This window comes from Saccopteryx bilineata, chromosome 3 (assembly GCF_036850765.1).
Source record: "Saccopteryx bilineata isolate mSacBil1 chromosome 3, mSacBil1_pri_phased_curated, whole genome shotgun sequence".
Classification (NCBI taxonomy): domain Eukaryota; kingdom Metazoa; phylum Chordata; class Mammalia; order Chiroptera; family Emballonuridae; genus Saccopteryx; species Saccopteryx bilineata.
Window position 1 is genome coordinate 40611767 of NC_089492.1, and position 11574 is coordinate 40623340.

Below are 11574 nucleotides of genomic sequence, written 5' to 3' on the forward strand. Positions count from 1 at the left end.
CCCCACCCCCTATCCCTCTCCCATTCCCCCCTCCCCCCCGTAACCACCACACTCTTATCAATGTCTCTTAGTTTCACTATTATGTCCCACCTACGTATGGAATAATACAGTTCCTGTTTTTTTCTGATTTACTTATTTCGCTTCGTATCATGTTATCAAGATCCCACCATTTTGCTGTAAATGTTCCGATGTCATCATTTCTTATGGCTGAGTAGTATTCCATAGTGTATATGTGCCACATCTTCTTTATCCAGTCATCTATTGATGGGCTTTTTGGTTGTTTCCATGTCCTGGCCACTGTGAACAATGCTGCAATAAACATGGGGCTGCATGTGTCTTTACATATCAATGTTTCTGAGTTTGGGGGATATATACCCAGTAGAGGGATTGCTGGGTCATAAGGTAGTTCTATTTTCAGTTTTTTGAGGAACCACCATACTTTCTTCCATAATGGTTGTACTACTTTACATTCCCACCAACAGTGGATGAGGGTTCCTTTTTCTCCACAGCCTCTCCAACATTTGCTATTACCTGACTTGCTAATAACAGCTAATCGAACAGGTGTGAGGTGGTATCTCATTGCCGTTTTGATTTGCATTTCTCTAATAGCTAAAGAAGATGAGCATCTTTTCATATATCTGTTGGCCATTTGTATTTCTTCCTGGGAGAAGTGTCTATTCATATCCTCTTCCCATTTTTTTATTGGATTGTTTGTTTGTTTGTTGTTGAGTTTTATGAGTTCTTTGTATATTTTGGATATTAGGCCCTTATCTGAGCTGTTGTTTGAAAATATCATTTCCCATTTAGTTGGCTTTCTGTTTATTTTGTTATCAGTTTCTCTTGCTGAGAAAAAACTTCTTAGTCTGATGTAGTCCCATTCATTAATTTTTGCCTTCACTTCTCTTGCCATTGGAGTCAAATTCATAAAATGCTCTTTAAAACCCAGGTCCATGAGTTGAGTACCTATGTCTTCTTCTATGTACTTAATAGTTTCAGGTCTTATGTTTAGATCTTTGATCCATTTTGAGTTAATTTTTGTACAGGGGGAGAGACTGTAGTCCAGTTTCATTCTTTTGCATGTGGCTTTCCAGTTTTCCCAGCACCATTTATTGAAGAGGCTTTCTTTTCTCCATTGTGTGTTGTTGGCCCCTTTATCAAAAATTATTTGACTATATATATGTGGTTTTATTTCTGGACTTTCTATTCTGTTCCATTGGTCTGAGTGTCTATTTTTCTGCCAATACCATGCTGTTTTGATTGTCGTGGCCCTATAATAGAGTTTGAAGTCAGGTATTGTTATGCCCCCAGCTTCATTCTTTTTCTTTAGGATTGCTTTGGCTATTTGGGGTTTTTTATAGTTCCATATAAATCTGATGATTTTTTGCTCTATTTCTTTAAAAAATGTCATTGGAAGTTTGATGGGAATTGCATTAAATTTGTATATTGCTTTGGGTAATATAGCCATCTTGATTATATTTATTCTTCCTAGCCAAGAACAAGGTATATTCTTCCATCTCATTATATCTTTTTCGATTTCCCTTAACAATGGTTTATAGTTTTCATTATATAAGTCCTTTACATTCTTTGTTACGTTTATTCCTAAGTATTTTATTTTTTTGTTGCAATCGTGAAGGGGATTATTCTTTTGAGTTCCTTCTCAGTTGTTTCATTGTTGGCATATACAAAGGCTATTGACTTCTGTATGTTAATTTTGTATCCTGCGACCTTACTGTATTGGCTTATTGTTTCTAGTAGTCTTTTTGTGGATTCTTTGGGGTTTTCGATGTATAGGATCATATCATCTGCAAAAAGTGATACCTTTACTTCTTCTTTTCCGATATGGATGCCTTTTATTTCTTTGTCTTGTCTGATTGCTCTGGCTAGAACCTCTAGTACCACATTAAATAAGAGTGGAGAGAGTGGACAACCCTGTCTTGTTCCTGATTTAAGGGGGAAAGCCTTCAGTTTAGTGCCATTTAATATGATGTTAGCTGATGGTTTATCATATATGGCCTTTATCATGTTGAGATATTTTCCTTCTATACCCATTTTGTTGAGAGTCTTAAACATAAAATTGTGTTGTATTTTATCGAAAGCCTTTTCTGCGTCTATTAATAAGATCATGTGGTTTTTGTTCTTTGTTTTGTTGATATGGTGTATTACATGAACCGTTTTACGTATGTTGAACCATCCTTGAGATTCTGGGATGAATCCCACTTGATCATGATGTATTATTTTTTTAATATGTTGTTGTATTCGATTTGCTAGTATTTTGTTTAGTATTTTAGCATCTGTATTCATTAGAGATATTGGTCTGTAGTTTTCTTTTTTTGTGCCATCCTTGCCTGGTTTTGGTATGAGGGTTATGTTGGCCTCATAAAATGTGTTTGGAAGTATTGCTTCTTCTTCAATTTTTTGGAAGACTTTGAGTAGAATGGGAACCAAGTCTTCTTTGAATGTTTGATAAAATTCGCTGGTATAGCCGTCAGGGCCTGGACTTTTATTTTTGGAGAGGTTTTTAATGGTTTTTTCTATTTCTTCTCTACTGATAGGTCTGTTTAGGCTTTCTGCTTCTTCTTGACTCAGTCTAGGAAGGTTGTATTGTTCTAGGAATTTATCCATTTCTTCTAGGTTGTTGAATTTAGTGGCATAAAGTTTTTCATAGTATTCTACAATAATTTTTTGTATATCTACGGTGTCCATGGTGATTTCTCCTCTTTCATTTTGGATTTTGTTTATATGAGTTCTTTCTCTTTTTTCCTTGGTAAGTCTTGCCAAGGTTTTGTCAATTTTGTTGATCTTTTCAAAGAACCAGCTCCTTGTTCTATTAATTTTTTCTATAGTTTTTCTGTTCTCTAATTCATTTATTTCTGCTCTGATTTTTATTATCTCCTTTCTTCGGCTGGTTTTGGGTTGTCTTTGTTCTTCTTTTTCTAGTTCCTTAAGGTGGGAAGTTAAGTGGTTCACTTGGGCTCTCTCTTGTTTGTTCATATATGCCTGAAGCGATATGAACTTCCCTCTTATCACTGCTTTTGCTGCATCCCATAGATTCTGATATGTCGTATTGTCATTTTCATTAGTCTGTATATATCTTTTGATCTCTGCACTTATTTCTTCTTTGACCCATTCATTTTTTAAAAGTATGTTGTTTAGTTTCCACATTTTTGTGGGATTTTTTTCCTCTTTTTTGCAGTTGAATTCTAGTTTCAAGGCTTTATGATCAGAAAATATGCTTGGTACAACTTCAATTTTTTTGAATTTGCTGATGTTGTTTTTGTGGCCCAACATATGGTCAATTCTTGAGAATGATCCATGTACACTGGAGAAAAATGTATACTCAGTCACTTTGGGATGAAATGTCCTGTAGATGTGTATCATATCCAGGTGCTCTAGTGTTTTGTTTAAGGCCAATATGTCTTTGTTGATTCTCTGTTTGGATGACTGATCTAGAGCCGTCAGCGGTGTATTGAGGTCTCCAAGTATGATTGTATTTTTGTCAGTTTTTGTTTTAAGATCAATAAGTAGCTGTCTTATATATTTTGGTGCTCCTTGGTTTGGTGCATATATATTAAGAATTGTTATGTCTTCTTGATTCAGTGTCCCCTTTGCCATTATGAAATGGCCATTTTTGTCTCTGAGTACTTTTCCTGTCTTGTAGTCAGCATTATCCGATATGAGTATTGCTACACCTGCTTTTTTTTGGATGTTATTTGCTTGGAGTATTGTTTTCCAGCCTTTCACTTTGAATTTGTTTTTATCCTTGTTACTTAGATGAGTTTCCTGTAGGTAGCATACAGTTGGATTTTCTTTTTTAATCCATTCTGCTACTCTGTGCCTTTTTATTGGTGAGTTTAATCCGTTTACATTTAGTGTAATTATTGATACTTGTGAGTTCCCTATTGCCATTTTATATCTTGCTTTCTGTTAGTTTTGTGTCTTGTTTGATCCTTCTCTTTCGTTTTCTATCTTTTGTTTCTATTTGGTTCTATTCCATACATCTTTCCTCTGTTGCTATCTTTTTTATCTCATGTGCTTCTGTGGTGGTTTTTTCAATGGTGGTTACCTTTGAGTAATGAAAAGGGTCCCTACCCTGTTCATTGTAGCGAACTATTTTGTGAGTACTTTTGCACTCCATCGTCCTTTGCTACTGTTAATCTCCATCTTCTCCCCCTCTTTCTTTTTGTTGTTGTCACAGTTTAAATTTGGTTTTATTGTGTTCTTCTTGGAGCTTTTACTTGTGGCTCTGTTTTTTTTTTGTTCTTTGTATCTGATTGGAGAACCCCCTTTAGTAATTCCTGGAGTGGGGGTTTTCTGATGATAAATTCCCTCATCTTTTCTGTATCTGTGAATGTTTTTATTTCTCCTTCGTATTTGAAGGATAGCTTTGATGGGTATAGTATTCGTGGCTGAAAGTTCCTCTCTTTCAGGACTTTAAATATTGGGGTCCACTCTCTTCTAGCTTGTAGAGTTTCTGCTGAGAAATCTGATGATAATCTAATGGGCCTTCCTTTATATGTTGTATTCTTCTTTTCCCTGGCTGCCTTGAGAATTTTTTCTTTGCTGTTGGTTTGTGTCAATTTCATTATGATATGCCTTGGAGTAGGTTTGTTGGGGTTAAGAAAACTTGGAGTTCTGTTTGCTTCTTGAACTTGAGGCTTTAGTTCTTTCCACAGGCTTGGGAAGTTCTCATCTATTATTTGTTTGAGTATGTTCTCCATTCCATTTTCTCTCTCTTCTCCCTCTGATTTACCTATTATTCTTATGTTATTCTTTTTGATGGAGTCAGATAATTCTTGTAGGGCTATCTCATTTTTTTTAATTTTTGAGTCTCTTTCTTCTTCTCTCTGTTGTGCCTCAAGTTGCTTGTCTTCTATTTCACTAATCCTCTCTTCTATCTGACCTGTTCTATTAGCTAAGCTTGTTACTTCGTTTTTCAGCTCGTGAATTGAGTTTTTCATCTCTGTTTGATTTGTTTTTATAGTTTCAATTTCCTTGGACATATATTCTTTGTGTTCATTGAGTTGTTTTCTGAGCTCCCTAAATTGCCTTTCTGTGTTTTCTTGTATATCTCGGAGGATTTTTAGGATTTCTATCTTGAATTCTCTGTCATTTAGCTCCAAGGTTTCCAATATATTAAATTTTTTCTCCATAGATTTTTCCTCATCTAGCTGTGTTACCTCTCTTTCTTTTGTATCCATGATATTTGATTTTCTCTTCCTTAATGGCATCTGAGGGTGGTTTTGTTGATAGTATTAATGAGATTTAATAAAGAATAAAAAGTTAAAATAAAAAAATAAAAATAATAAAAAATCGAAAAGAGTTGTTTTTTTTAAAATAATTAATAATGAAATAAAGAAAAATAAAATAAAATAAAAATTAAAAAAAAGGAAATTATTCCCCCCCTCCTTTTTTTCCTCTCCTCTCCTCTCCCCTCTTTCTTGAGAAAATCTTGTGGTGGACTGTGAATTATAACAAACAATGCCTGTGATGGAGGGCCTGAATTGGATAAAAGTAATAAAGGGGCAAAAAAAGAAAAAAAAAGAAAAAAGAAAAAAGAAAAAAAAAGAGCGTATGGACCCACAAAAAGCAAATAAGAAAAAAATTTGGGTCAAGAATAAAATGATTTCCTTTTAGGTGTTGGTTGTCTAAGAGTTATGATGAGAGGAATAAGAGGAAAACGGAAAAATGAGGGGACAAATTAAAAAATTACTATTGTCTTTAGTGGAACAAGAACTAGATAATATGGAGAGCCAGGGATGGGAGCACTGCTAGTGAGTTAAAAAGGTGAAGTAAAAAACCCCCAAAATGCCACAAACATAGGTTTGAGTCCCAGATAAGATAATTTGTTTGTTATTGAGGTTTGAATGAGAGGAGATGTAAAGGAGAAAGGAAGAAACTAATATAGAGGGAGAAAAGAAAGAGAGAGGGAGAAAAGAAAGAGAGAGAGAGAAAAAAAGAGGGAACCACTAAAAGAAGAAAAAAAAAAGGAGAGAGAGAGAGAGAGTTAAGGGTTTTGGAGTGCAACCCTCATAGAGAGAAAGGAAGAGAAGAGAAAAGATAATGGGAGATGTAACACTTATGGGTAGTGTAGTTCAAGGAGAGGAGAGAGTAAGACCGGTAGAGAGTTAATCGGCCAAATTGGAGGAGGAAAAAGAAGTATCGAGAATGAAGATAAGAGAAACAAATGAACAAATATAATAAAATGGGATAGGTTATAAAGTCTGCAGATTATTCTTGATTTTGAGAGGTTATCTTCTTGCTTTTTCTTTTCCCTCCCTTTTCCTGGTCGGTGACTCTGTACCCTGGGTTCTGCCCCTTTGCCACGCTCAGGTAGAGGTTTTCAGTTGATAAGTCTCTATGGCAATGTCATGTATTGTGCTTTAGTCTCGTTGGCAGTCGAAGCTCATTAGCATTTATAGGCTCCGACAGTGAGAGAGTCCGTGTTCCTGGAGCCTTTCTCCTAGTCTTTCCTTCCTCAATTAGTAGCCTGATAATCCAGCTATGGGATTGCTGCTGCCTCTGCCTGGATAGTAAGAGGCTCAAAGAGCTGGCAACTCCCCACTCTATTTCCACTCAGCACAGGGCTCTGTGTAAGGCTCAGTCAGTCAGAGCTGCTAGCATAATCAGGCGGGCTTTCCGCCCACTCAAAGACCTCTGGCTCTGCCACTCTGTCCGGTAACACAAGTGGGTGCCCACTTCCGGGGCGCTTGGAGGAAACTCTCACTCACTGTCTGCGACCAGGATATCCAGCCAGCAGTCTCACGCTCTTAGTGAAACCCCCAACCGCAGGGAAAAGTTTTAGCGTTGGAATTGAGTCTTGCTCCGTCCCCGTGCGCAGCTTTTGCAAGGCGCTGGGGCGGCCCGAGATTCTGCTTTGGCCCACACAAAGGCCCCTGACTCTGCCCCTCTGTGCGATAACACGGGTGCGCACTGCTGAGGCACTCGGAGGAATTGCTCACTCCTTATCTGCGTGCGCAAACCAGGATATGAGGCTGGCCGCGTTTCCCTCTGAGTGAAACACCCTCCAGCTAGGAAAATCTCCACCATTGGAATTAGTTCTCACTCCCTCCCGTGCGTGACTTTCCCAGGGCGCTGGGGCTGCCCAGAGACTCTGCCCTCGGCCCACAGAAAGGCCTCTGACCCTGCCTCTCCATGGGGCAGCAAGGGCACCCACTCTCGGGGCCTAGGAAGAAATTCTCGCCCACTAACTGCGCACCGACCAGGAGACCGGGTAAAATGGCCGCTCCGCTTGTCTTTCTTTGTTTGGGTTTGGCGCGAGTGTTAGCTTGTATTGCCCGGGTTGCCACAGGATCAGATTTTCCTCGGCTTGGATCTGTGAGCCACAGCCTGGTTCGGCCATTTGTGCCGCGGCGGCCTGGATCTATTCACCCCCTTTGCCCGCCTCAGTTTCTATATTCACAGTTACCAGAGAAAGCCGCCCTGTTTAGGTTAGTGAGGAAGGTGGAGCATTTCTTACTCCCTATTTCCTTTGGGGTTTGGTTATATATTTAGCCAATTTTTCACTCAATCATACCTTTGGGTGTATTGCGAAGCATCTGGAAGCTCCGAGTATAGGTTTTTCTGTTTCTAGTTGAAGATCTTGTTTAGTTTTGGGGGAGATTTATCGGTATCGCTTCCTACCCCGCCATTACTCTGACGTCATCCTCTGTCTCTTTCTTCTTCTTCTCCCACAGCCAAGGCTCCACTAGAGCAAAGTTAGCCTGGGTGCTGAGGATGGATCCATGGCCTCTGCCTCAGGTACTAGAATGGCTCCAGTTGCAATGGAGCAAAGCCCCAGGTGGGCAGAGCATCATTCCCTAGTGGGCATACCAGGTGGATCCCAGTTGGGTGCATGTGGAAGTCTGTCTGTCTGTCTTTCCACTTCTCACTTCAGAAAAATACAAAAAAAAGCCAGAAAGCTGAAGTAGTAAAGCCAAAGCCATGAGGCTGAACCCTTAAAACTCTCACAACATGCCTTACCCACCAATGTGACTGTGGCTCTACCTACATTATTGTGACAGCAACATCTTAGTTGAGGACAGCCCAGAAACTTCACATGGCTAAAAATTGTAATACAGCAAAACCTACAGGAAGAAACTTTCTAAAACCAAAACTTATTTTTCTTTTATTTTCCTATGACTTTAATTTTTTTCTTCTTATTCTTTTATTTTTCTTGTTATTGTTAAATTTCACTTTTAAAAATTTTTATATTTATTATTGTATATATTTTTCAAAAATTTTAGTTGCTTTTTTTGTTAGAGTTTTTAACAATACCACACTCAAAAGCAATTAAGAAGAAATTGAATACCATGGCTGCAGAAGACAGAAACATTTTTTAGAAAGAAAATAAAAAATATCCAGAAAATCATCTCAATCACATGGAAGCTTTGGAGTTAAATGATAGAGAACTCAAAATTGAAGTTCTGAAAATACTCAACAAGAAGCAAGAAGACACCAATAGGCAACTTTTAGCTCAGAAAATAAATTAATCAACAAAACAAAAACCACACCAAGGAGACTGAAACTTTAAAAACAGAGATGAAAACTCAGTATGTGAATTAAAGACTTAGGTAGTAAGTACAGCTAATAGAACTAGCCAGAGAGAAGAATGAGTGCTATCCAGGACAGGTAACTAGAGATACTACTGAAAGAAGAGGAGAGAGACTCACAAAATTAAAAAAAAAAACTGAGAAAGTTCTAAAAGGATTGTCTGACTCCAAGAGAAAGAGCAAATAAGATAATTGATATATCAACAAAAGAAAAGAGGAAGAAGAGAATGGAAATTTATTCAAATGAATAATTGATGAGAATTTCCCAAACTTCCATAGAAAGAGTTAGAGCCTTGAGTCCAAGAAGCAAAATCCAAGAACTCCAAGTTACTGCAAGGCAAACAGACCTACTCCAAGGTATATTGTAGTAAAATTGCCAAAAATCAATGACAAAGAAAGAATCCTCAAGACAGTGAGTGAAAAGAAAAACATAGTATAAAGGAAAGCCCATTAGGTTATTGTCAGATCTCAGCAGAAACTTTCCAAGCCAGTAAAGAGAGAACACAACATTCAAAATATGAAAAGAGAGGAATGACCATCAAAGAATACTATTTGAATCAAAGTTATCCTATAAACATGAAAGAGAAATAAAAACTTTTACAGACATACAGCAGCTGAGGACATTTATCCCAGAAAACACTCAATGCAGGAAATACACAAGGGTGTTATTTGGCCAGACACAAAGAACAAAACAAAAACTACAAGAAAAAGCTCCAACAAGGTCACAATAAAATCAAGATAAACTTTGACAACAACAACACAAAAGAGGAGAGGATAAAGACATGCAGTAGCAAAGGAGGATGGAGTGTAGAAGCACTCATATGACAAAGGATTCTTGTATATGTGAACATTTGTTTCTTAACCTAATGGTAACCATCAACAACAACAACAACAACAACAACAAAAAACTCCACTACTGAAACACACAGCTTAAAAAAAGAAGAAAGTATGGAATACAAGCAAACAAAAACAACTGACAGAAACAAAAAAAGAGAATAACCAAATAAGACATAAAGCTACCAGAAAACAAAACATAAAATGGCTATAGAAAATCCTCAAGTGTTAATAATTACCCTAAATGTAAATAGACTGAACTTACCAATAAAGAGGCACAGGGTAGCAGATTGGATCAAAAAGCCAAACCCAACCATATGCTGCCTTTAAGAGACACATCTAAGCTGCAAGAACAAATATATGTATATTCAATGTGAAAGGTTGGAAAATGATTCTCTAAGCAAATAACTTCCAAAGAAAAGCAGATGTAATCATACTCTTATCTGACAATGCTTACTTTAAGACAACAAAGGTAACCAGAGACAGAGATGGACATTTCATAATAATAAAGGGGACATTGTATCAAGAAGACATACCACATCTTAATATATCTTCCCTGAACCAGGGAGCACTTTAAGACAACAAAGGTAACCAGAGACAAAGATAGACATTTCATAATAATAAAGGGGACATTGTATCAAGAAGACATACCACTTCTTAATATATCTTCCCTGAACCAGGGAGCAGTAAAATAGATAAGACATCTACTAACTGATCTAAAAACAGAGGCAGACAAAAACACAATCATACTTGGAGATTTCAACACATCATTGATGGTTTTAGATATATCATTGAAACAGAATGACAATAAAGAAATATAAGACTTAAATGACACTCCAGACTAAATGGACATAAATATTTTGATAGGACATTTAATCCTAAAACATCAGATTATACATTCTTCTCTAGTGTGCATGGAACATTCTCAAGGATAGACCATATATATATGATTGGGCCACAAAATTAACATAAAAAAATTCAGGAAGATTGACATTATACAAAGCATATTTTCCAATCATAAGACTTTGAAATTAGAATTCAACTGTAAATAGAAAGTAAAGAAAACTATTAAAATGTGGAAATTTAAAACATACTTCTAAAAATTGACTGGGGTCGCCTTTGTGTTGCCCATTCACTTTTGGAAACTAGTGAATGTGGTGTCAAAAAAGACATAAACTAAATGCTTTGCAAAACTTTTCCTGCCCTTGAGTTTGATGTCTTTGGTGTAGGAGATGCGTGACAGTTAAAAATAAATAAATAAAAAATGACTGGTTCAAAGAGGCAATGAAAGCAGAGATAGAAACATATATATACATAGACAAAAAAAATGACAACACAACATATCAAAATTTCAGATGCAGGAAAAACAGTAATAAGAGGGAAGTTTATATCATTACAGGCTTATATCAAGAAACAAGAAAGATCTGGGTTTTTTTAAAGAGGAATAAAATTGACAAACCACTGGCTAGACTCACTAAGGAAAAAAGAGGAAGAACTCATAAAAACAAAATCTAGAATGAAAGAAGAGAAATTACCACAGACATCACAGATATACAAAAAATCATAATAGAATATTATAAAAGATTATACTCCACCAAATTCAACAACCTAGAGGAAATGCATAAATTCTTAGAACTATATAATCTTTCTAGACTGAGTCATAAAGAATTGGAAAACCTAAATAGACCTATAAGCAGGAAGAAAATAAAAACAATTATCAAATACCTCCCCCAAAATAAAAGTCCAGGAAAAGATGGTTACACTAGTGAATTCTACCAAATATTCAAAGAAGATTTGGTACCAACCCTTGTCAAAACATTCCAAAAAATAAAAGAAGAAACAGTATTCCCCAACAAATTTTATGAGACCAATATAACCCTCATACCAAAACCTGGCAATGCAAAAAAAGACCAATATTTCTAATAAATACAGATGTTAAAATCCTCAAAACAATACTAGCTAGTTGGAGACAACAACACATTAAAAAATACTTCATGATCAAATGAGATTCATTCCATGAGCACGAGGATGGTTCAACGTATAAAAATCAGTCAACCTAATATACCAAATCAACAACAAAAAAACCCAAAATATATATATCATCCTATCAATAGATGCAGAAAAGTGTTCGATAAGAAACAACATCCCTTTATGCTTAAAACACTCAATAAAATGGGTTTAGAAGGAAAGT

The 11574-nt window shown here is 36.5% G+C and overlaps 1 non-coding gene across 1 annotated transcript; it reads left to right on the forward strand.

Annotated features, from left to right (window-relative positions):
• The first annotated feature begins 10497 nt into the window (after positions 1-10497).
• On the forward strand, positions 10498-10634 carry LOC136332856 (small nucleolar RNA SNORA13). The gene has a single exon (XR_010730984.1). It is a non-coding gene; the product is annotated as a small nucleolar RNA SNORA13 (small nucleolar RNA).
• Positions 10635-11574: the final 940 nt, after the last annotated feature.